General features: G+C 41.9%; 1 protein-coding gene across 15 annotated transcripts in view; it reads left to right on the forward strand.

Moving 5' to 3' along the window:
• Positions 1-25,372, forward strand: part of C9H11orf87 (chromosome 9 C11orf87 homolog) — a 642,485-nt gene that overhangs the window by 68,776 nt on the left and 548,337 nt on the right. For 14 of the 15 annotated variants that reach the window (XR_002346992.1, XR_002346993.1, XR_002346988.1 and 11 more), the window contains 2 exons: positions 3,914-3,979; positions 4,248-4,291. The gene's annotated coding sequence lies outside the window, so the exon portion shown is untranslated. Of the gene's footprint in view, positions 1-3,913; positions 3,980-4,247; positions 4,299-25,372 lie in introns of those variants that run through there. The other variant, XR_002346995.1, reaches the window with a different exon arrangement.

Genomic DNA, 25,372 nt, shown 5'->3' on the forward strand with positions numbered 1-25,372 from the left:
GAATAAACCTAGAAAACAAATGGTGTTTGGAGCATCATTTTCTTGAGGTTCCCATAATGCATTTTGATCTCTAAGAAGAGAGGCTCATTATAAACAGGAAGATTATCTGCTTATTTGGGATGACAAATCTATCCTTATAATCATGGCTGCAAATACTTGGGAGCCTGATCCTAAGCACATTTTCATAATCTTTGCAAAGATTAATGAATGATAATTACCTTATTCAATGGGAAAAACTGTGGTTTGGAGTACGTGTCATAGAACAATTTCTGCTATTCATATTCTAAAATGAATCTACATAATGCATTATTTATAATTCTGTGTTTTCCCCTCCCTTTAGATTCACTGGTAGATTCTCTTCATTTTATAGTGTAAAGTAATTCAACTGTTTCTTCACTGTCAGTTACTGCATTAAAAAAAATCACACTTTGGGCTTTAGTTCTCTGATGATCCACGGCCATTATTCAATATTTGTTGACATTGTGGCTACAGGAGCCTTTGTTTCCTTCAAGTTAGATGAACTCCCATTTCAATATTGAAGTTTAAGGAACACCAAAGAGCAATTCTGAAATTACACAGTTGATGCTCTTAATTGCAGTGTGGGGATTAGAGACCATTGCTGAGTTGCAAATTAATAAAATCCTTTTGAAGTGGAAAGGTCATCGTCAAAGAGAATGCAGGCTTTAAGTTGTAAAAACCTGGGAAGGCACCTACATTTGCACAGGAAAAAATTACCCTGACACAGCCCTGGTAATTCGTGAGGAATTAAAAACAAGGGTGTTCTGGGCACCCAGGACAAGGGGTAGCCTCAGAGGGATGGGAGTCGGGGGTTGTCCAGTAGAAATCTGGGAAAAGGCCACATGCCACATGTGGCCCATACCTTTCTTCCATACCCCATGGTGACAGAGACACAAGAGCCTCTTTTCGTGATAACTGCAAATTCTTCTACCCTCACTTCCCAGCACAAAGGCCCTATATGGAAGCTGAGGCCATGGAAATAGAACTAGTTTTCCTGCAATCCCTCAATCTCTTTAAAATTCTCTTCTTCTAGCCATAAACTTGTATTCCTTCCTGGAGGTAAAACTCATTCTGATAGATGTTGCAAAAGATAACACTTAAGTGATGTGTGTAGAATAGGTTCTTATAATTCTTTTTTCACTAGTTGAATAACCAATTTCCCACCTGAACTTTAGTGCCCTTTTTATCTCAGGTTCTTGGCTCACAGCACCTGTAAGTTTCCATTCTCTTTTTCTTTTCTTGGCTTTTCCCCTGATGTTGATCTGCTTCAGCATTTCTGTGTCATAGAGACTCACTGTGGCAGAATCATGAGTCTTCTTTCTTTAGCTTTTCTTGTTACACGGCCCCAGAAATACCTCCTTTCTGACAGCCCTTTGCTCATATGACCTCCTCCTGTGATCTTAGCTCTGACTCTGAAGCTTTCATTTGTGGGGTCAGGACATGCCCTCCAGCAAGGGTGGCCTTTCCAGAGACCATGTCTTCACATTCCTTAGAAGCAGAGATAGTTCTGTGGCCTCTCAGCATTTCTGTACCTCGAAAGGGGACAGAGCCTGGGTCTTTGGCTTTTTCTCTCTCTCTTTCTTTTTCTTAATGGCCACACCCAGGGCCTATGGAGGTTCCTGGGCCAGGGATTGAATCTGAGCCACAGCTGCGACCTGTACTGCAGCTGTGGCAGTGACCTATCCTTTAACCCACTGCGAGGGGCCTGGGATGTAACCCACACCCTGACAATGACCTGAGCTGCTGCAGTTGGATTCTTAACACTGTGCCACAGCAGGAACTCCTTGGCTTAATATCTTTACATCCTCGTTTCCATTTTTATTCTAAAACAGATGCCCACTCTTCCCCTTATCACTGTACACACTGTATCCTGCACTTCATCAACTTTGAGGCAAAATTCAGCTGCTTCACCGATTTTGTCAGGAAGTTCAAGGAGGTTTACTGAATGTCTCTGGGGTCTCAGGGAGAGGTTTCCTCACAAAGTCCACAGCATTTTTCATGGAAAATCTTAGTCCTGTTTCTTTTCCATCATCTCTCCTCCCCGACTCCTTAGCCAGGCATCCCGCTGATGCTGAGCCCATGCAGGGCTCTGCTGCTTTTACTCCATTCTTCCCATTTTCTTGATGTCCACTCTCTTCTCTTTTGATTATATAAAGTAGCTCTTTGCTCCTCTGAAGGAAATCTCCTGGCCAGCCTGGTTTCCTTGTCTGGAGGCTGATGCTTCTGGATTTGGGTGAGTGGGCTTATTCAACAGCTTTTCAGCCCCACTAGCTTTCTCCTCACAGAAGTCTCTGACCAGCTACTATTAACAAAAAGGTAAACATTTCCGCACACCATCACTTAGGAAATGGGGTTATTAATACCTCATGGGTTTGCTGAGAGGACGAAAGGGGAACATGGAGGATGTTGCACAGCATAGTTTATCATCCTCTTCATTGAATGGAATCAGGTTATGCCATTTTTATCTGCTTTCTCTCTGGGTCTGTGCGGCTCCTTCATTCCAATTCCTACAGCCGAGTTGTCCGAGGTTGTTTCTAGCTTTGAGCTCCCCAAGGGTAAGTGCTTCGTCTTATCCATCCTTGTATCTCTAGCACCTGCTTCAGTATCCTGTGCACAGTGATGCACAATAAATATTTGTTGAACAATTGAATCTTTGGCCTGAGGAGCTTCTGGTACAAACTGAAAAAGCATTCGATGTTGAGAAAAAGACAGATCTGGGGAGGAATGAAAACTTAAGGTCTGGGGCCATTGCTGAAGACTGTTCAGTACACTGAAAGCACTTTGCAGGGAGAGGCCAGGAGGGGCTGTGCACCCTCATTTGTGGATTCCCAGCTTCCCAGATGAGGTGCCAGGCCTCTCCCACCCCAGAATGGACTTCTCACATTCACTTTGTTAGCAGCTTCAATGTTTAATTTTTAAATGTAGTAAGTTGTTTGTGTTTTAATAAGTCACCTTTAGCATTAATGAATGAGGTTCTAATTACGTGAACTATTCATCATAAGTTACTTACTCACCGCAAAAGGATGCACTCTGAGAGCCTCTGTGCTTTCACCAAGTCCCCACTGTGCTTTGTGCCTCTGGTTTTCTTCCCGTTGTTTGAACACACAGTCCCACGGCTGACTCAGTGGAAGGAGGAAGGCTCTCATTGTGTGCAGTTCCTCCCCTGTGTGCTTTCTTTCTCCCCGGGCCGAAGAAGAGTGGGTGTGGGGAAGGGCTGAGCTTAAACATTGAAGCATCTCAGGAGAATGCTAAAATTTGGTGCCCTGTCAATCAGGTACTCTTAAAAAAACATTTGTTCATAGAGGCCAAGCACCTCTCTCCAGGGGAAAGGATGAAGACTGCATTTGGGGAAAAGATGCAGATTATGTATAGCTCTAATCAATTCATATCAGCCCCAAAGTGGTGTACCCAGCTTAGACAAGCGAAATCCCTGCATTAACCCAGTCAACTTTCTTAGAAGACAGCTCGTGAATGTGACATCTCGCATTACTTGAACTTATTCCTGGGTGGGTGAGGAGCTCATCCAATCTGAAGTGATTTTTTTAAAAATATTTTTTTCTCACCACATAGACAAGTACGCTGAAAAAAGTTCTTGTGAAATACGTTTTTCCATCTCATTAAATTTTTAGTGATGTCTTAGCATTCATCAATGATTGACACCTTAGCCGATATCAGCTTGCCATTCCCCATTTAGCTTGAGAGGTATTTGAACTTTGACCCAAGAAATGTATCTTCTAAGTATGTGATTCCATTCATTACATTGGAAGATAGAATATGAATGTTGGTATAATTTCTTATTAATTTTGATCACCACAATTTTTTGGTGTAGAGTATTTGTTTTATTACTCCAGCAGCTGATGTTTGTTAACTCTGAGGTTCTGAATCGTTCTTCTAGGTTTTATATCTCTAATGAGGAGGTCCTAGAATGCATTCTGGAGCATTGCCTGCAAAAATAGCCCAGGTGAGTATGGTTTGAGTGAGTGAATAAATACTTGAATAGAACACTATCTGGCTGATGAAAGATCTTGCTTATATTTTGGGCTTTTGTATCTTGAACTGCTGCTCAGATTTACACAGCTGTTCAAGGGAAATAATGATTACTACCATGTTTCTTTATAATGGGTGAAATCAGTTATTAAACAACTTTATTCTGACATGTATAATGCAAAATTTTGGTACTGAAAAAAAAAAAAGACCTATAAATCTATTCCAACCATTTCCTTTTACAGATGAAAACCAGGTACAAGACTTGCAGAGGGTGATCTGTCATACGGTAAGAAGCCCTTTCTATTGGGCCTGAGTTGGTGACTGTCGCCGTTACTATTTTCCATTGTCAGCATTTTATCAGGTTTTCTCTGATTGTCGCATATCCGAGGACGCCATGCGTTTGGTGGAAATTAAGTTACTCCAAGCTCCGCACCAATCTCTGCATGATTAAGCTAGTCATCGAGGGTGAGGAAAGTTAATAGAGTCCAATCTTTTGTAGAAAATTAGCAAACTGGTGAACTCATCAGATGTAGGGATTCTGAGATCCAAATGGACACCTGGCAGAATTACATCAAATTTTCATGGAGACAATTATGGTCCTCCACCTAGAGCCATTCATTTATACACTATCAATTAAACGCCAGCCCTCAACATTAAAATGCGATTAGCCCTTTGCTAATAACACGTAAAAAAACATCAAGGTGATCATGAGGGAAGAGGGAGTAGGTCTGAAGTACAAAGACTAATTTCTTGATTGTTCAGTGTCCACTCACCCCTGGATGAGATGGCAGAATTTCTTCCATGACACAACAGCCATCCCTTTGGTTGGTAAGAATGGAGAGTTCTGTACTTCTGCCAGGGAATTTTCTAAAATATGATATGCTCTTCTGGTTCAAATACCAGTCAAAAAGGACTTTTCAAGCAATGCTTGAAAAGGTTGAAACAACTGGGACTATTCAGCTTGAAGAAGAGACAGCTTAAGGGCACTTGAAACTACTGTTGGCAGAGCTTTTCTAGACAGCTCTAGACAGTGTCTTTTCTAGATGGTGAAAATCATTCTTTACCCTTCCTGAAGCCAGAACAGACAGAAACTAGATTAAATTTTAGTGGATTGTGGGTTAAAAATAATTACTATTAATTAAAGACAGTGTTAGAATTCTTGGTTGAAAAGGCGAGAAACTCAACTCAGATTTACTCAAGTGAAAAAAATAATATCTTGGGTTTTTTTTTTTTTTTTTTAACTGACATCAGGAGTTTACCCACATCAGGGAAGGCATGATCCAAATTTTCAGTCTTGTCATTAGGGACCTGGTTTCTTCTCTCTCCGTTTATTGGCTGGCTTGTCTTTCTTTCTCTTTTTCTCCCTTCTTTCCTTCCTTCCTACCTGCCTTCTGAAATAATTTATTGTAATGAAGTTAACACAACATAAATTAACCATTTTTAAGTGAACAATTTTTGTACACAATGTTTTGCAACCATCACCTCTATCTAGTTCTGAAACTTTCCCATCACCCAGAGGAAAGGCCCATCCCCTTTAAGCAACTTCTTCCTATCTTTCTCTCACCTCCTAGTCCCTGGCAGCCACTGATTTGTATTCTGTATCTATGGATGTACCTGTTCTGGTCATTTCGTATGAATGGAATCATATACCATGTGACTTTTTGTGCCTGGAGTCTTTCATTTAGCATTCTGCTTTGGAGTTTCATCCATATTGTGGTATGTATGAGAACTTCATTTTTCATGGCTGAATAATATTCCATGTATGTATAGACCACAATTTGTTTATCTGTTGTTCCACTGATGAACATTTGGGCTGTTTTCACTCTCTATTGTTAATAGTGATGCTCTGGACATGTGTGTACATTTACTTGTTTGACTACTTATTTTTAATTCTTCTGTGTACATACCTGGGAATTTAGGATCATGTGGCAGTTCTAGATATATATATATGAGAGAGTGACCTATGTGTGCTGCAGCCTGCAGCAACACTGGATTCTTTAACTCACTGTGCTGGGCCAGGGATCGAACCTGCACCTCTGCAGTGAACTGAGCCACTGCAGTTGGATTCTTAACCTACTGTGCCATGGCGGGAACTGCCCACACCAGTTATTTCAATACAGACTTAATGAAAGAAATTTGTTGAACAGGTATTTATGTAAATACAAAAGGGAACACTGAAGTAACACAGGTGTAGCATCTTTAGGAAGAAGCTACTACCTCTACAGCTAAGGGAACAGAGGAGGCAAGAGGTTGGGGCTGTTAGAATCTAGAATCTAGGAGAAGAGGCCCCAGATAGCTGGCTGGTGCTGTATCTGATGAGGTGCAATGAGGCTGGTCCTGGGATTGTGGGCAACATTTGAAACTGGAACCAACTACTGCTGTAGGTGCAGAAAGCAGCCTTTCCATCTCCCTCTAGCACCCCCTTTTGGCAGAGCCTTAGAGAGCCCTGGCTAGCAAAGCAGAAATGTGGTTAGCAGGCTCCCAGCTCTAGCATCACATAGGAGATTCTAACAGGGTGGGCTGGGAGTGGAGAGACAATGGCTTAATTACCAGTGGTGCTATTTTATTTTATTTGTTTATTTTTTGTCTTTTTTGTTTTTTTTTTTTTTTCCATTTCTTGGGCCGCTCCCGTGGCATATGGAGGTTCCCAGGCTAGGGGTCTAATCGGAGCCGTAGCCACTGGCCTACACCAGAGCCACAGCAACGCGGGATCCAAGCCGCGTCTGCAACCTACACCACAGCTCACAGCAATGCCGGATCCTTAACCCACTGAGCAAGGCCAGGGATCGAACCCGCAACCTCATGGTTCCTAGTCGGATTTGTTAACCACTGCGCCACGACGGGAACTCCCAGTGGTGCTTTTAAAAGGGGGAAACTGTTTCAGAGTTTGCAGTAAAACTGTACATATATAAAATTAGAAACATGATTAGATGCTTTCTTTATTTTAACAATCCCAGACTTTTTTATTTTCTGAATTTAAGATTACTTTCTTAGATTTGAGGAATTAACATAATTAAAGCCTACATTCCTTTGTGCAGGTGATTTACCAGGCCTCTCCCCAGTCCTACTCCAGATAACATTATGCTTGAAACTTTCAGACTATCTCAAATTCATTTCCATTCTGTAATTTATCCATTGAGGTATTACTCAGAGCTTTCAAATGTGGAAAGATCAAGGGCTTTCAAATCAGAAATGTATAGATTCAGTTTTGCCTCTGCCACTTAGCTTGTGGATTAACCTTGGGTAAGTTAATTAGTCTTAATTTCCTCATCTTTTAAACAAACAGATAATTCATATCCATATCATAGAGTTTTTATAAGGTTTACATGAAATTATGTATAAAAAAAACAACTGGCAAGTGGCCTAGCAAAGCAGTGCTGCTTAATAAAAACAAATTCTTGTTCTTTTTACTCAACCCTCTACTTGAGAGCAAATCATGAGTTTCAAACAGATCAGCTCTCTGAAGATGGGGGGAAATCTCACTTTTGCAGTGGCAACAAGAATTGGACAGGCATTCGTGTCTCCCACATAATTTCCATCCCCTCTTTGTTATAGCTCCCCCAAATAACCCACTGTTCTAAGCAGCAGTATGATCACTTGCTATACCATTACTGCCAAGCCAAGCTCCCTATTTTCTCCTTCCAACTAGAATGCCATCTCGGACTCTCTCCTATGAAGAAAGTCTGGGTCCCAAGACTGGTCATTGTCTTCTCCTTGCTCCCCTTAACTGCCCTAAGATTTCTTAATTGAGAATTGGAGGCAATGACTCATCTTTGAATGAGGCAAGGGAACGAAGCAAGGTGAACTTTGGTGAACTGCATGTTCCAGGCTTACACTTCCAAGCATTGGGAGATGGTACTTTTGAACTCCCAGAGTGGCCCCTCCTGGGGAGATATGGGCAAGCAGTGATGCTGGCAGAAGTGCCAAGTGTCACTGGGGACACTTCATAATGAAATTATAACTGGACAGATGGTCACAAATGTGTAGCGGCCTTGGGTGCCTGCCTCAGAATATGCTCTGGAGGGTAACAGAGAGACAGAGATGGTTGCTTTATTTTCAGGAAGTGAGGAATTGGGTCCTAATGTTCCTTTACCTCATCAGAATGTACAAACTTGCCGAGCATCCCCTGTTCCTTCTCTGCCTTTTCCTGAGCCAGGGAAGATTCCACATGTGTCCCTCGAGAGTTGTCATGGATGTGGTCCACGAGGGGGACATTGCTCCCAGGGGAACCCCCCCCCCGCAGCCCCGCCCCAAGGAGCAAGTTCTAACACATGCTGTCCCCACTGCTTTTCCAATCGGAAAACACATCACGGAGCTCAGTGCTTTTGTCTTTAGCGTCCTCACAGGGCTCTTTGCACATGGGAATTAATAACCTGTGAAAACTCAAATTTGAAAACAAAATCACCTTTGAGTCACGTGGGGTCAGAAAAGCAGGGCAAGGCTCTGGCTGTCTTCTTTTTAAACAATCTGTTTCCTTTTTCTTTTTTTCTCTTTGTTGCTTCTCAGCTTTTTATCCTTTCTTTGAATCAAACTGCTTCCTGGACTGCAAACTCACTATGTTGCTTTTCCGCCTGGATTGAATTTTTACAGCAAGTCATAAACCCTTGGAAATAGGATTTATAATGGAAACCCTGATAAAGGCCTAGCTAGTGTGGCCAGAGAGGTGTTCTAATAATACTGGAGAGTAATATTCTCTAAATCTAATACTCTATAGATGTTTTTCTCCTGCTCTGATTCACACTGACCCAATTCTTTCTCTCACTTCTTCAATGCCACAGCATGTCCCTGACGGGCAAAGTCAAATGCCCTTTGGGCATGTTTGGGTCACACTGGCATCTGGCAGAACATGACACAGTTAATTCTTATAGGCATAGACTTGGGGAGGGGAAGTTCTGAAAGGAGACCAGATCCCTGGAGTGAGGCAGGCTTGGGATGGAGGGCGCAGGCACAGCTGGCTAGTCCTGCGGGCAGAACCTCATAGGAGCGAGTTTTCAGGTAGGCAGACAGGCTGCCCTGGCAGGTGTGCAGACAAGTGATGGGGAGCCAGGAAGCGTTCATAGAAATCCAAGCAGGTGGCTCCCTTAAGGGAAGTCTGGTGGCAGCTAGCAGAGTTTTAGTCCCTGGCCATGGTTCCTGGAGGGGTGAGGGTGGGGTATACTTAAACAAATACACACACATGCATATATAAAATGAGTATATATGTATGTATGTATGTATGTGTATACATGTATATACATTATTGCCCCCAATTTCTGGCACAGAGCTTCAGAAACCCTTGGAATTTCCTGAGTGATGGGAGTGTTTTTTATTATTCATAAAGAGCCCCTTTCTACCATACCTGACTTTATGCTAATGAGATGACTCCAGGTGGCCCCTCACATAGTTTTCGGGAAAGAGCTGGCTACACACTGTGTGACTAGAGTTGGAACTTTCAGCCCCTTCTTCAACTTCTGGAGAGGAAAGGAGGGCTAGAGATGAAGTTCAGTCCCCGGTGGCCAAGGACATAATCAAGGATGCTTATGTAAGGAAGCCTCGATAAAAGCTCTTGAACAATAAGAGAGCTCCCAAGTTGATGGTCATGTTGATGTGCCAGGGCGATGCGCCCAGAGAAGTCATGGAAGCTCTGCACCCCTGTACCCCTGGACTCCGCCCTGAGCGTCTCTTCATGCGGCCGTCCTGAATCATAAGGATAGAGTTTCCTGAGTTCAATGAGTAGTTTTAGTGAGTTATCAAAGGATGAGCCTTGGGAGCTCCCATGTTTATAATCAGCTGGGCAAAAGAGCAGGTATTTTGGGAACCCCATTTACAGTTGGTGTCTTTGGGACTGTGTCCTTAATCTGTGGGGTCTATGCTAACTCCCATACTTAGTTCATGAGTTGACCTGAGTGGTAGGACACCCAGTCAGAGAATTTGAGAATTGATGATTGTTCAGAAAATGACATAAGATCAAGGGGAGGAAGGTATAGGCAGGAGCAGGGTAGGGCCCAGAATTGAATGCTAGTCCTGCTATTTACTAGATGTCGAATGGCAGACAAGTGATTTAACCTCTCATTTTCTGTCTTCCCATCTGTAAAAGGGGCACAATAGCATATTTATTAATTGAGTGCATTCTCTCTTGTTCATGATTAGTATGTAGTAGATAATCAAAAATATTTGTCCAATGAATGAGTGAAGACCTCAGAGTAAATTGTAGATAATCTACACAGGGCCTCAAACCTAGGGAACAAATAAGGAGCTTAGCTATGCGTTTGGGTACATAGTCAAGTTTAGAGCCACAGGAATATGTCTTAGTCTATGTACAAAGTCTCTCAAATCCCTTTACCACCTGAGATTAAGATAGGATTTAGATTCTTTGAAGCCTGCAGTAAGTTAGGAGATCCGAGCTATGGGGAGAAGAAGGCTATAGAAGCTGGTGTGTGGGAAGGGCCTGGCTCACACGGTGTAGCAGAGGGGTAGTGAGAGCAGACTTTATCCTCAAGCTGCCTGGGTTCTAACCCCAGCTCTGCCTACTAGCTATGTGACATTGGGCAAACTCACCTCTCTGATTTGTTTCATCATCTGTAAAGTGGGGTTAAGGGCAGTCCTGACCTCCTGGGTTCTCGTGATGAAAACCTTGGGAGTTTCTACAGTGAAATCTGAAACTAGCTCTATACACAAAAGGCAGAGCGAGACCAAGAAAGAGGCAGCCTACTTCAGAGTGGTAGCTGGCAACTCTAGTAAGCAAGAGAGCTTACAAATGAGGCTTATCTTGGGTGGCTAAAAGATGAGTAGATTTCCACACCTGCTACCAGAGTCTTTTTTTTAAATACATTTTTAAAATGAGAGTGTAGTCGATTTACAATGTTGTGCCAATTTCTGCTACACAGCAAAGTGACCGAGTCATATTCATAGGTATATATTCCTTTTCTTATACTATCTTCCACCCTGGTCTTCCCCAAGAGACTGGACGTAGTTCCTTGTGCTAAACAGCAGGACCTCATTGCTTATCCATTCTAAATGTAATAGTTTGTATCTACCAACCTCAAACTCCTAGTCCATCTCACTACCCCTTCTTCCTGCCCTTGGCAATCACAAGTCTGCTCTCCATGTCTGAGTCTGTTTCTGTTCTGTAGATAGGTTCATCTGTGCCATATTTTACATTCCACATGTAAGTGATATCATATGGTGTTTGTCTTTGTCTTTCTGACTTCACTTAGTATGAGAATCTCTAGTTGCCACCAGAATCTTGAAGGTTTATGCAGAGGCCTAAACTGGGTTCAGTCACGTATTCAATCCAGGTGGTCTTAGGGCATGTTACTCTGTCAAGGCTGCATCCTTGAAGTGGTTGTGGGCGTGGTGGGCAGAGGTAAGGTAAGGATGGATGGGGAGAGGTCCGGACTCTCTCTCGCCTGGGTCAACTGTGGGTCCTGTTCTTGTGATGACCTCCCCAGCAATAACCAGAATGTACCAGGCACACACCTGAAACGAGGGAATTGATTTAAGTGTTACAGTGTATCAGGGCTGCTCTTACAACTCTTCTTTCTGGGAGAGTGAGTTCAGTAGTAAAGTGGGGTTGGGTGGGCTTGGCAACTTCCAGGAAAACCAGGCCCCAGGAAGGAAGATGAAAAGAGCAGACATCTCTCTGGAGCAGCTCCAATTCTTCCCAGACCGAGTGGAAAATTTAAAAGGTAGGGCCTGAGGGACCTAAAAGAGCTTCCCGTTGTTCATCATTTCTTGTCAGAACCTGGAAGCACAGTTTCTTTCTGCTGTAGCTTTGTCTGGTTTCCACTGGGTCCTGCCCCCAGGTCGAAGGAGCCTGGAACCTCTCGAACCCCTGTTTGAACATAAAGGTATTGGGATGGATTCCCACAATGCCAGGGTGATGTTGAGGCCTTACTGTCAAGGAAAGGGGAAGAGCCGAGTGCTTTAGCTCTAAAGATCCGCACGGGCAGATGGACAGTAGATTTAACTCTTTACATGTGGTTTAGTGCCTGAAGCTTAGCAAGTACATTGACGATCATCTCCATAAAGAAATTCTAAGGGAGACAGTGTAAGAAGTAAGTACTGCCTTTCTTCCTATGTTGGCCTGCCTTTGCAGAGCTTCTTAGGAAATGCTAGAGGGCTTTGTTTTCATCAGATAAGAAGAATGATGGGCTTTGTATTGATTATCATGGGAAAGGTGCTGAAAGAATTAGAGTCATACAAAGAATGCAGTGTCAGAGCTGGAAAGGGTCTTAGGTAGCACCAAGTGTGTGGCCTCCCAACTTTCAGGTGAAGAATCCGAGGCCCAGAGAGAGGTGACTTGCCTAAGGACACCTAGCTAATTAACGCTAGCTTACATCACAGTTTGGAAAATTCACCTGTTGGCACAGCTGTTTTTATATAAGCTTTTGAAGACAATTTTGCTGATGTGGTTTTGAATGGAGTAGATCACAGGCAGTCTTCTGTGGACAGTGAATAGGCCACTGGTGGAGAGCAGGATGCCCAGGTCCTCAGTGATGGATCAGTGGTCCCTGGGGACAAGGCAGAAGCTGGGGAAGCTCTTTGGAAGGTGGAGTCTCAGGTACATGTTGGGAGGGGTCGTAGTTACCTCAGAGTGGGGTCTTTCCTAGTGTGGCTCTTTGTAGGATTCAGTGGAAAACATTTTTTTTTTTTTCTTACTGGCCTTTGGCTCTTCCTTTGATTCTCTTTTAAAGCTTTAGGTAAGCAAGAGCAGCAGTTGAAGGCTGAATGTTTTTCTTCTTGTTTAGCCTGAAGGCTGTGTGCAGTTCTGGCAGTTAATGTCATAAATTAAGGCCTTTGAAGAACATGCCTGTTTTTGTCAAACTTGGCAAGTGTTGAGGTTCAGCATTTTCCCAAGGAGCCTCCATCAAGTATAGAAAGAGAGAGAGATTGAGGCCTGGGAACACTCTCTTCTCCTTGCACTGATTTATTTTGGCCTCTATGGGACTTAGGCTGCCATGTATGGCCTCCCAGGCTGTACACTGCACAACTCCAGGATCATGATCCAAAGATGTGCCAGGAACCCCAGTGTATGATGCTGGGACTCTTGGCCTGTCACTGAGATGCTGCAGTTCTAGAAGCCTCTGGGGCTCACTGGTGACTAAGCTGCTGCACAGGTCTCTGCTTCTTTCATCGCTTTCTTTCTAGCTCTATCCCTCGTGTGGGGTCATGGTATCTTCCAGCGTCTAGGGAAACCCAAACCAGGGTTCATCCATTCTGGGTAGCAACTGTGACCTGATCTTTGTCCTATCAAAATGTCCTTGTTCTGAATGTGGCATACCTCCCAGGACTATTGACATTTATAATGGTACTTTTGGAGACAAAATATCAACCTAAATAGAAATTTTGCATTGTGGGGAGTAGGAACATTTGGGAGGAGAGGGGCCTTTGGAGGCAGCCCTCATACCATGGCAGTTATGAATGTCCTTTCTGTCCCCTTCCCCCTGATGCGCTTTAGTCACAGGAGATAGTTGCTCTGTAAGTCCCCTAACAACCTTTTTCGCTTTTGCATCCTCCCACTTGAGGGCAGGATAAAGAATTACCCTGGACACCTCCTAACTCTGGGTGGGGGCCCTGCCCTTGGAAACCGAGCCTGGGTATAGACCCATTTCCCTTCCATTTCTTCCCCTCAGGACGGCTGAGAAAGGATGGCTTTTTCCAAAGGAACTTTTATGGTGTTTATGCTGGTGAGCCTTTAATAAAAGACACAGAAGCGCTACATAAAAATTTTTTCCTAACTTTTTTATAGAGGGCAAAGGAAAAGAAATTCAGAAATGAAGAGCACTAATAGGGTGGGTTGAGGAGGAAAGTTGTTTAGAAAATATTAGCTTGGAGTTCCCATCTTGGTGCAGCAGAAACAAATCCGGCTAGGAACCATGAGGTTGCAGGTTTGATCCCTGGCCTCACTCAGTGCGTTCTGGATCTGGCATTGCTGTGAGCTGTGATGTAGGTCGCAGACGCGGCTTGGATGTGGCATTGCTGTGGCTGTGGTGAAGGCTGGCAGCAAAAGCTCCGATTAGACCCCTAGCCTGGGAACCTCCATATGCTGTGAGGGCGGCCCTAAAAAGATAGACAAAAAAAAAAAAAAAAAAAGAAAAAAAAATTAGCTAAAAGAGACAACTGAAAGGAAGCCTAAAGTTAAGTATTGTGATTGCAGGTCAGGTCAGGTCAGAAGAGGGGATGCCATGACTATGTAAGCTGTAACTGAAGGGAGAAAATTCATTTGTTTAGAAAGAAAAATTTCCCCTACAATTCCAGTGGCAAAAACAAAACAACATGTGTAATAGGGTATAGATCTGAAAATATTTTACTGTGATTTTTTTTTCCTTTATGAATTCATTTTCTCCTCACTCAGCTAAGGATATCCATCTGCCGGCAGATACGTTAGGAATGTTTGGGAAGGAATGCAAAGAGGATGGATCTATAGAGTAATATTCAGCTTCTGGCATGCAAAATAGGATGCAGTCAGACAATAGGCTTGAAAACCAGGCATTTTAGCATTATGAAGGATTTACTAAATTAATCTTGATCTCATCTAACAAACCAAGGGCTCAACCTACAGGATTCATATCATAAAGTTCTCCTGCTGTGTAGAGAAAGCCCCCTTATTCTAGATAGAATTCAGATCACAGAGTCCTTTCAGTGTGTAGAAGAAGAGCCCTTTGTTTGCAGTGAGTTTTAGCTGCAAGCCTAGAAGGGGAGACTATGTCTTACTGTTTCTTATAGTGTGGTCCTCAGACTGGCAGTGTCAGCATCATTCGGGAACTTGTTAGAATTAAAAGTTGCCTGGTCCCACCGCAGACCCACTGAAAAGAAGCTCTAGGGATAGGGCTCAGCAGTTTATTATTTTAAACAAGCCTTTTGAACGATTCGGATGCACACTTCAAGAAGCAGTGATCTAGGGTACCCTTCACCCTTTTCTGATCCAGGGCATTTAGGAGGAAGGAGGAAGAGTCAGGAGGGATGTGTATTCCTATTTCTCTCTTCTCCAAGCTTCTGCCAAGAAGTGGGAGGGGCTTTAGAGCAGTGAGAGTAATACAGAGGGAGCAGGGTGTTCCTGCTCATGCTCCTTATCTGGAACTCTGTGTACTACCTTTCACTAGGTGGCCTAACCAGCTGAGGATGTCACCAGACCTAAAGGGAATTTGGTGTTGCTGTGGTTACACTGAGGAGCTCTGCATTTTCAATTATTTGTAAGCCTTCTGCGAGACCTCTGTGGCATGGACAGGTCCCAGACTGGCCTGAGAGTCCAGCTGGGGCTTTGTCCATAGGACTTTCTCTATTGGGGGGGGTGAAGAAGCTTTGAGCAAGGATTGCAGGAGGGTTTCCCAGGTCAAGGCTGTGGGAAGCACGGACATATCTCAGCGTTCTCTAGAATCAGAAAGCTCCTCACTTAACCAGGATGGTTAATCAGGCGCTCTCGCCAAACTGAAAGAAGATGACACCAGCCGTGGGGTAGACCCAGGACAGTGCTGCAGAGTCTAAGACCAAGTCACCCCCTCTCTTTCCCTGTCACATGAGTTAATATATTCCCCTTTTACTTTGGTTGCTTTGAATGGTGTTTCTGTCACTTGCGATGGAACACATTTGGAGATTAGGCATCTTGAACTCACTAGTGCAAAGTGAAACTCATCTTCCCCAATCTGGCCCCGCTCTTATTATTCCATTAATGACACCACCATTGATCCCATTATCTGGGCCAGAGCCCTGAGTTTCATCATTGACTCTGTTACCTCCTTTCCCCTCTCCCCATTTTTCTCTTAATCTGATCACTTTTCTTACTCTACACTGGTTCAGACCGCCGTCATCTCCCCTCTGGATTATTGCAGTAACTTTCTAACTACTGTCCCTGCCATCATCTTTGCCTCTTTCTCCCATTCTCTGCAATCCAGCAAAGTTATCTTTTGAAGGTGAAATTTCACCATGTGATTCAGTGACCTTGGTTCCAGACACCTGGCCTTTCTTATGCATCGTGCATCTCTAGGAGGCTTTGTTTTTCACCACATTTTCCTAATAGATTTGACCATGAGCTTTTAATCATGAAATATTTCCATGGGGATAATATTCCTCTGAATACAATCTGGGAAACAATATTCTAGAAGAGTTTAAGGGCAAGAGTTACAAAATCTTGCTTCTGCCATTAGAAGGCTCTAATTTGATTCTTATGGAATGTGCCATTTCAATAATTGTGGCATCTGACATTTATTGAATCCTTATTATAGGGCAGGCAATGCTAAGTGTTTTGCATGCATTATCTTATGTAACCTCCAAAACAGCCTTTGAGTTTGCTATTATTATCTGCATTTTATAAATGAGGAGTAGAAGCTTAGGTTAATTTGCTCTAATTCACATAGGTGATAAATGGAAGAATTGGGATTTGGAACTAGGATTTTTTTTTTTTTTTATTGAAGTAGAGTAGATTCACAATGTGCCATTTTCTGCTGTTCAGCAAAGTGACCCAGTCATACACATATATGCATTCTTTTTCTTGTATTATCCCCCATCCTGTGGAACTAGGATTCCTTGATTTTGAAGACTGTGTGTTTAACCACTAACTAATATTTTTCAATTATGTTTTACATAGCCCTGGGGTTCTACAGTTATGCCTCAGAAGAAAGCTGTATAAGAAGGAACAGGGGCAAAAGAAAATGAGGGAGAGAAAACTATGAAATTGTGGGTCCCTGAAGGCCACTTCAACCAGAGCATCTATACCTTTATCTCTTGCATAGATGAGGGCTCTGTAGAAAACTTGTCTTAAGCAAATGGCTGGAACATGTTGGAAACTACTGGATTACTTGATACTGATAATCAAGGGACATTTTCTGTCAAGAATCCTTGCCCTCCCATTTCTTCTGATTCTCCAGTCTGAGTTTCCATGCAAACGCTGAAGCATTTGATAGACACCTCATTTAGCCGGCACCATCAGTAGATCCTGTTTATGTACAGTTTCCTTAGCTGTATTCTGAATTACATGGAATAGAGTCGGGTGCATATGACAGACTACTCCATATGAGCCTGCCTCTACCTCATCTCAGATATTAGATTGAGGGAGTTGCAATTTATTCATTGGAAAGCTGGTGTAGGATATTGAGGGATATTCAGGAGATTGATGGGTCTGAGGAATTTGCAAAGTGAGAGAAATACAAATGAAAACAAAGAAAGGCAGTATTAACTGAGTGGAAGAGTTTTCACGAGGCAGGTTCCTTAAAGTTCTCAGTTAAATTCATTGGGAACTTGATGCATCATGAAATCCCTTTTATCTCTCAGTATCTTCCCTCAAGCTGCAGACTGGCTGGCATAGGTCTCTGCCATCTGGCTCGGTTCCTTCTCTTCCTCTCCGTGTTATCTTCACTGAGACACCATCTTGTTTCCTGCCAGTCAGGAGCAATCTGCCTACACATGTATTTATGCACTGGCTTCAGCACTTTTTTCCCCTTGATGTAAACCACCTGTACTTCTGGGTATTTCTAGTTCAGTTTCCTGACTGGGGGCTGGGCCTAAGCTAGACTTAATTCCCTCATCATGGTGGTAAATACTATTGGTCTTCTGTGAAGACTTAGATGTTCTGAGCTTCTGTCCTCCTGGCAATTCCATAAGTTTCAAGGGGTCTATTCTCCAGCAATATGTTTTTTAAACTGTGGCCTTTGGGAGGCCATTCTGATTGGTTATTGTTTAACTGGTTGTTAAATTAATTAAGGCTCCTAATGAATTAGAAGTTTGGTGCACAAGTCCCCTTAGCGTGGGAGAATTGTACAGTGAATTCAGATCTTGGGAAGAAGACCATATTAGGTGGCCTCCTAGGTCTTTTGATCTATTTTTTTTTTTTTTGCAACTTGATTTATGAAACTCTTTTGATCTATGCATTTCAAGCCAAGTAGGAAGGCCCCCATTTGTACCCTGCAATTGATAGGCATCATATTAAGGCAGACTTAAACACAGAACTAAGTCTAGTTGTAGCTATAAGGTATGGGTGCAAGTTAGAGGCAGATTAGAGGAGGACATCAGAGGTGGGGGTGGGGAGAGGTGTTACCCACTTCCCATATGGATATGTTACAGTGATAACAGTGTTTTTGGTGGGAATTACTTATTACTATTGATGCAGTCATCTAGATACTTTTATAAAGAAAAGTTTCTCAAAAGCCCCAAAGGTATCCCAGGACCAAGTGTGTCTGATGAGTGGTGGTAGCATCTGTAATCTTGGTGCCTTTCTTCATTAAAATAAAATTGAAGAATGTCAGACACCCACAAGCAAGACACAAGATTAATCAAACTGAGCACCTCTTTTCCTCAGGGATTCCTAAATCCTAAATCTCAGCCTTTCAAAAGTTACTGCAAAGATTATAACGGATAAAAATGGCCATTTAAAAACCCATGGAAGAACATTAATTTAAATTATGATAATATGACCTATTAAAGAGATGCACTCTGGTCTCCCACCAGACCAGACTGAAATAAATCAATTTAGTTAATCTTTTGGGAAGAAAATGGAAGTTACTTACATTAGTGGTCAGAAATTAAAAATAAGTGAAAATAGCCACAATATATTACCATTTTCTCTAATGGTGTTTACACAAGGAGTGATCGTCTCTGCCACTTTCTCAGGCTTTCAACACTTTATCTAAGCTCTACAATTGGGTGTAAAAGGATCAAAAGCATCACACACTGAGAGAAATGCCAAACAAATTCCTGCCCACATCAGGAGGAGCAGACAGAACTGGACGCAGGTGTTTATGCTGTCCGGGAAAGCGTATATAAAATTAGTAGCATCTGTGTCTTCTAAAAGCTAATCATTAGAGCTAGACAAATACTTTATATGGAAATTCAGATCTGCCAATATCCCATCATCCTCTTACCTACACCACCATTTACAAAGGAACATAGCCCCTATCAGAGCCCCTCCCATCTTGCCTTTAAGTTCAGTCGGCAGTTGACATCATGTTTAAGTGGGGGTCTTTGGATCAGGACTGGAGTAGCTTTATCAGCATGCCTAATAAAATGTTAAAATATCAAAGATTTGGGTCGTGTTTGAAGCAACATATTTAAGATGGGCATAGACACCGAGAAAGGATATGAAGGCAGATCACAGAGATAATGTATTGGAAATAATCTGTGACACCGTCTAGATGTCATTAGTATTTCAAGGAGTCTTGAATTGCGTACATGCAAAAATGTTTTGTTTCTAATTATTGTGGTTAGCTGAACTCTATTGAACTTACTTTTCCTTCACTTATTCATTCTACAAATATTTTTTTCTTTTTTCTTTTCATGGCCACACCTTTGGCATGGAAGTTCCCAGGCTAAGGGTTGGATCAGAGGTGTAGCTGCTGGCCTACGCCACAACCACGGCAACTCAGGATCCAAGCCATGTCTCTGGTGTAAACTGCATCTCTCAGCAATTCTGGATCCTTAATCCACTGAGTGAGGCCGGGGATTGAACTTGCATCCTCATGGATACTAGTCAGATCTGTTCCTCCTGAGCCACAACAGTAATTCCCATTCTACAAATATTTATTGAGAACTTATTATATGTTAGGTACTGTTTTTGGTGCTGGGAATACAGCGATAAAATCCTTGCCCTTATGGATCTTACACTCTTCTTAAATTCCCTTTGTAATAGTTTGATTCATACTTCTTCAGATACTTTGGTTTATTTAAAAGCCACTGTGGGAGTTTCCTGGTGGCCTAGTGAGTTAAAGATCCAGGATTATCAGTGCAGTGGCTCAGGTCACTGTCCTGGCGTGGGTTTGATCCCAGGCCCAGAGGCTACTGCATGCTTCAGGTGTGACAAAAAAAAAAAAAAAAAAAAAAAAAAAAAAAAAGCCACTATGATCTACTAAGGATCTCTCTGTTTGGGGTTATTCTGTGTACTGTTCTTAACGCTAGGTACAATGTGTAAAGTGCAAATAAGTCAATACCAGTACAGGTATAGGTAAGTTTTTGGCTTTGAAATGTAGGCAACAGGGCAGGGAACTAGGACAAAGAGACAGGTTTAAGACAAACATTTGGGACACAAAAAACCAAAACAGATAAAAAGCACAAGATAACAGGATAGTAGTGATTTAGGGTGAGTGCCTTGACTTAGTGGCAGGAACCAAGTGAGAAATGTAGAGTTGGATGGAGCGTAGGCCTGATACTCAATGCCAATAAAGAAATCTCTGAGCCAAAGTCAGGTAGGGAAGCTGGAGGAAAGGCGTAAATAATGAAGGAAACTCAGGTGTGTGTGTCAGCAGCACATGTAAGCAGACTCCAGGGTATTGAGCAAGATCAGGTGTCCTGGGAGAATAGCCAAATATTAGTGGAAACTGAAGGAGGAGAGTAAAGCCAGTGAGAGACAAGAGGTAGAGGTGTTGAGTGGGGTATAGCTGGGGGACCACGTGGTCTGGGCACATGAGATGAGGCTTATGGGGCCGGCAGTCAACACAGCAGGAGGTGGGAAACCTAAGTTGGACCTGGCAAGTGTAAATGCAAATTGAATGAGTATTAGGATGGAGAAATCTGAAAATTTTGGGGTGGGAAGGAAGATGGAAATCTGGCTCTGATCCTTCAGGAAGTTCAAGGGCTTCTTAACAGGAGGAAGTCTGCAGATTGGCTGTGCTGGGGTTGGAAAATCTTTGTTGAGAATAGGAAGTTGACAAGGACAGTTTTGAGGGTACTTCAGAGCATATGGGGTCCTCTCACTGGGGGACAGTCCTCCTTGTGAACAACTCAGTCCCTGAGAAAGGAGGCTGTCATTTCTGAGCAATGTAGTATCAAGCTGTATTGAGGCATTGCATATATAAATAATAATGATGGATATTTTTAATACAGAACTTACTGCTTCTACTTTGGTCCTGTTCTCCACATGGCAGGGAAAAGGATTGTTTTAAAATATGAGTCAGGGTTGAGACTCCTGGAATGGTATGAGGAGCTTGGTGGACACTTTCCCCAGCAAGATAATTATTTAACTGATGAAAATTAATACATGTATATATTATTTAAAGTCTCTTAATTCCTTAGAGCATGCAACAAATGGAGAAATATTTATTTAAGAAAATCTACCAGTCTCCGTAAGAACAATGCGTCTCTGGCATTCGAATCAGAACCTTCACCATTTCCTCCTCCCCCAGCTCCATGCACTAGAAGTTCTAATGTGGGCACTTTACTTTGAGCAGATGCAGCCAAGAAAACAGGTTTTTCTCTCCCCCCAGTTCCTAGGGCTACTGTTTCATGCCATTAGGGGCCGTGTCTCTTACCTGCCTTTCACCCTCCCAGCTCACATCACAAAAACGCTATTCCAAGCAAGTACAGCTGAGGGGACTGGTGCTCCCTTCCCTTATCCTGCTGCTATTTGTATGGTAAGGGCTGTGGCTACTCCCAACTCCAGTGCAGAGTTTCTTCCCAGGGAAAGAGGCAGGCTTTGAAGACAGAGAGCTCCATGACTGCCTGAGGAGACTGAATTTAGTTGGAACAGAGTATGGAGAAGTTCCTAAGGTTTTTCTGAAAAACAGTAGACATCTTTGTGGTGAGCAATTAAAAAGACCTGGTAGTTCCATGATAGAAGCAGTAGAGAAGGAGATAACTAAGGAGAGCCCTTGTGGTCACTCTCATCCCCCAGGATCCAAAAGGTTGTGTGTATGTGCTTGCACCTGCTGAGGAACAGTCAAAGCTGAATGTGGGGCATACATGAAAGCACAACCCATGCTACACACAGATCCATTAGCAAAGTGTGGAAGCCTCATTGGCTCAAGAAAAGTAAGTGCAACTTCCGACCAGACACTAGCTGAACAATAAGCTGCTCTGATCCTAGGGAACCAAGCTTCAAAATAAAATTACACTCTTGCCTGGTAGGTCTGGAAGACTATCTGCATGTACAAGACTGCCCTCTCAGGAGTGAATGGTGGCAGGAACTAAGCTACCAGTCCTGGGCTGAACATGGGACAACATTGTAAACCCTTGAGCCTCTAAGCCACACACACATCTAATTGTAAGAGTGTGTATCTAACTTGCTAAAGAGGCTTATGCACAACCTTTGATCAAAAAGTGGTTCATACAGATCCAAGAGTGACCCATAGCTAAAGGAAATCATGTTTAAAGATTTATGAGAAAGTATGATATCACTCATCAAATAGTGTAAAAAATGCAGACATTATTAAAAAATCTAAATGTTGGTATTGAAAAGTACAGTAACTGAAAAGAAATATTTACTAGTAAGACACTAGTACATTTGGGTAAAAGAAAAATCAGAGAACTTGAAAACTGATCAATAAAGATCATACAATCTAAAGAACAGGAAGTAAAAAAAAATAGAGAAAAATTAACAGTCTCAGAGAAATGTGAAATGCCCTTTAATGCACGAACTTACAGGTAATGGTAATACCAGGAGAGGAGAGAAAGGTACAGAAAATATATACAAAGAAATCATGGCCAAAAACTTTCCAAATTTAGTGAAAAACAGCTAATATACAAATATAAACAGCTGAACAAACTATTAACATGATAAACACAAAGAGATTCATACTCAGAAATGTTATAGTCAAAATATTGAGAGCCAAAGATAAAATCTTGAAAGCAGCAAGAGAAAAGTGAGATCAAGACATCAGATTAACACAATAAGATTAACATCAGAAACAATGGAGGCCAGAGGGCAATGTGACAATATATTCAAAGTTCTGAAGGGAAAACAAACAAAACCCCCAAAACTATCAACCAAGAATCCCACATTCAGTAAAGCTATTTTTCAGAAATGATGGCGAAATAAAGACAGTTTCACATAAATAAAAACTGAGAGAATGTATTATTGACAGAGCTGCCTTATAAGGAACACTAAAGAAAGTTCATTCAGGTTGGAAGGAAGTGACAACAGACAGTATTGAATCTACATGAGAAGACAGCGAGTTCTGGTATAAATAATTCTATGTAATGGTAAAAGACAATATGATTATTTTTTATTCTAATTAATTTAAAATCAAACTATCTTTAAAATTATATTATTGGATTTACAACATAATAGAAATTTATTTGATATAATACCACAAAGGAGGGAGTGGGTGTGAAGCTACATTGATAACCTGAGGAGACAACACCAGATGATTCTCAAATCTGCAGGAAGAGATGAAGACAACCACAATTGGTAAATAAGATTAATATATTAAAAAAATATAAATATATTTGTGTTTGCATTTCTTTGAGCTTACATAAAGATAGAATATTATAAGATGCATTAATGATAACAATGTATTATTGGGTTTGTAACATATATAGGTATTCATATGTAAAACAATAATGGTACAAAAAAGGGAGAGGGAATGGAACAATATAGAAAAAGTTTTGATATTTCACTAAAGTTAGTATAAGTCTAAAGTAGATTTGAATAGGTTAAGATGTACATTTTAAGCCCTAGAGCAACCACTAAAAAATAGCTAAAAGTATATAGTTCAAAATTATTAAAGGAATTTAAATAGTACACTAGGAAATGTCTGCCTAAGTCAAAGGAGTTAGTATAATAGTGGCATATGACAACATAGGTATGAGACATATAGAACACAAAAGAAAGTATGGTAATTGACAACGCAACCATGATAATAGTATTAAATGTAACTATATTAAACAATTCAAGCAAAAGAAAAGGACTGTCAGATTGACTGAGTTAACAAAAAGAACATGTTCCTACTATGCATTGTCTACAGGAGACACAATTTAGATTCAGAGATGCAAATAGATCGAAAGTATAAAAACGGAAAAAAGTGCCCTGTAAACCACAGCCATGAGATATGGACTGATAAACTATCAGATAAACTATAGGGTCTACTAATATCAGGTAAAATAGACTAACAGATCAAACATGATCAATACATTAGATCATGCCACTCCTCTAGTCAGACTCCTCTAGTGGCTTCCCATCTCTGGGAATAAAATCCAAATGTTTAAATCAGTAGCTGCCCTTCACCCCCCACCCCACCCCCCAGTCTCAGGCCATCCTTTACTTGAAAATGTCTTTATCCCACCTTTTGATCTTATTTTGGAGGTATAGAATTCTTGGTTGGAAATAATTTTTCCTCAGAATTTTGAAAGCACTTCTCTTTTTCCCCTTTGGAAGCTTTTAGGATACTTAGATATTTCTTTTCAACCCCAGTGCTCTGAAATGTCATAAAAATGTGCCTAAGTATGGATCACTTTTCTTTCATTGTGTTGGACACTTAATGGGCCCCTTTGATTTGTAAATTCTCATGTTGCCTGTATGTGCATGCATGCGCATGTGTTTGATTTTTCTTCCATCACCTCTCATGTGTTGAGTTTTATTAGTTCTGGTCTTAAGATATTTTCCTGTTCTCTGTCAAAGTTTGGGAGGAACTTACTGCAACCCCAAGTGCACCAAACCTATTCTCTTGATCATCACTTGGCATACAACTGTGCCTAGTCAGTATCTATCAGTTGCCAAAATGAAAGTAATTATTAGGAGTGATTAACAAGATGAACTGAAATGTGGTGGGCTATACAAACATCACCGGTCTAGGTTGGATGGATGGCCCTGCATCCCCTCCTCCTGTCCCCATTTCTTTTGTTGGCCTCTGTGGGTTCCTAACTGATTCTCACAGATCTTGTATATGTTACACTTTTGTCTTGATATCCTTTTATTAACCAGTCCTCCAAAACTATCTCCAATAGTTGTGTCCAGAGTCTCTGTTTGGCTCCAATGTCATGCATTTAACCAGTTAGTTAGTACTTCTAGATCTAAAATTCCTAAAATAAACAAACACCTAGGGAGTTCCCGTCGTGGCTCAGTGGTTAACGAACCTGACCAGTAACCATGAGGTTGTGGGTTTGATCCCTGGCCTCGCTCACTGGGTTAAGGATCTGGCATTGCTGTGAGCTGTGGTGTAGGTCTCAGATGTGGCTCGGATCCCATTTTGCTGTGGCTGTGACATAGGTCGGTGACTACAGTTCCGATTAGACCCCTAGCCTGAAAACCTCCATATGCTGCAGGTGCGGCCCTTAAAAGACAATAAAATAAAATAAAATAAAATAAACACCTAAAATAGTAGTTTCCTGTTACTGAGAAAAGGCAGATAACATGATCCCTATTTTTCCTATGAGGTACTGAAGCTTGCCTGGGTGAAAGAATGAGCCTTTCAATCCAGGTCTGACTCCAAGGCTTCATGTTTTTCCAGCCTTCCATGCTGCCTCTCAGTCCACACAGTGCGTTTATAAGGATCAAAGGAGGCAAACTCTGCACAGACTTTGGTTATGTTAATGGACATGCAAATCCACCCTGAAGTTTTCTTGTCTTAAAAGGTGATTTCTAGAGCTAGAGAGATTAACACAAAGGAATGAATCTCTAATGATAAGATGTAAGATGAGCTGGCAGCTATGTGCAGGATGGAGGAGGTGGACTATTACTAGGGAAAAG

This window comes from Sus scrofa, chromosome 9 (genome assembly GCF_000003025.6).
Source record: "Sus scrofa isolate TJ Tabasco breed Duroc chromosome 9, Sscrofa11.1, whole genome shotgun sequence".
NCBI lineage: Eukaryota > Metazoa > Chordata > Mammalia > Artiodactyla > Suidae > Sus > Sus scrofa.